This window comes from Gadus morhua, chromosome 20 (assembly GCF_902167405.1).
Source record: "Gadus morhua chromosome 20, gadMor3.0, whole genome shotgun sequence".
Classification (NCBI taxonomy): Eukaryota; Metazoa; Chordata; class Actinopteri; order Gadiformes; family Gadidae; genus Gadus; species Gadus morhua.
Window position 1 is genome coordinate 2,887,723 of NC_044067.1, and position 1,480 is coordinate 2,889,202.

Consider the following 1,480-nt stretch of genomic DNA (forward strand, 5'->3'; position numbering starts at 1 on the left):
TCCTGGAGACAGGGGACCACAGGGGAGAGGGGGGGGGGGGGGGCATGTGTGTTAGCGTGTGTGTTTCTGGTAGCACGTTTCCTGTTTTTTTAGGGGGGTTCTCAAGAGGAAAACGTGTCGGTGTTAAGCTTGGGATGTGATGTAACAAAAAGCACGGTTGTAGCAAGAATATTATGGGATGCAGGAAGGAATTGTATCGGCTTTGAATAATAAAAGTCAAGGCCTCTTGTGGTTTCCCCATCGAATGCATAACAGACTAAATGTGGTCGAAATACAACTTTCATAAGTTCTCAGATGTTCTCAGATGTTGTGTGTGTGTGCATGAGGATGTGTGTATGCACGTGTTTCTGTGTGCGGTTGGCTGTGTGAGTGTGTGTGAATGTGTCTGCGTGCGTACGTGCGTCTGTATGTGTGTGTGTGTGTGTGTGTGTGTGTGTGTGTGTGTGTGTGTGTGTGTGTGTGTGTGTGATGTGCGCCAGGAGCCGGGCGTTCCATATTGTTTTCTGTCTGATCTCCAGCGAGCAGCAGCAGAGCTGTTTACACCAGGCCGAGAGCAGACGGCAGATTAGGACGGGGGAAGGAGATCCACAAACCCAAACAGAAGGTCTGGAGTGTTCAGGCCGTCCTTAGATACGGCACCGGGAGAGATAGGGAACCCCATCCCACTTTACGGAACTCTTCCCCCCCTCTTTTCCGAGATTATTTGAAAGGGCAGAACCACAGTTTCCCAGGCGCCGTCGGCCTCAACGTAAGCAGAGGGTGAGGAAACCGCCGTCCCACCCGGAGGATGAAAGGAAAGCCGGCTTATAGCCTCACACACACACGTCGTATGACGACATCTGAAACTAATAACACACTTTACACCCGCACACACACACGCACACATGAACGCATACGCACACACACACACACACACACACACACACACACACACACCACACACACACACACACACACACAGAGGCAGCCACAGTCACACATGCAGCCACAGAAACACACACACACACACGACACACACACACACACACACACACACACACACAGATGCGGCCACAGACACACATACACACACACGCACACACACACATACACAGATGCGGCCACAGACACACAAACACACACACTGAACCACTTGTGTCTATACATCACTGGAGCTTCCAACGCCGCGTGTGTCCGTCTGTTCTCCCGCTGTCTGCTCTGACGTCTCCATCAGACTCTTCCACCCCGCCGGCCGCGGCACGGCAGGGGGTCGCAGGTCAAAGGTCAAAGGTCGTCAGCCGGGTCGTCCCCGGTACATGAGCTGATTAACCCCCAGCCCGGCTGTGTGACCTTTGTGTACACACCCGGAGATGGATGTGTGCGTGGGAGGATTTAGTGTCCGCACATGTGGTCTGAAACCGTGTGTTTGAGCTAGCTAAAGGGTCGCACACTCTGGGGTCCCCTCAGCTAGCTATAGGGTCACACTGGGGTCCATTAGCTA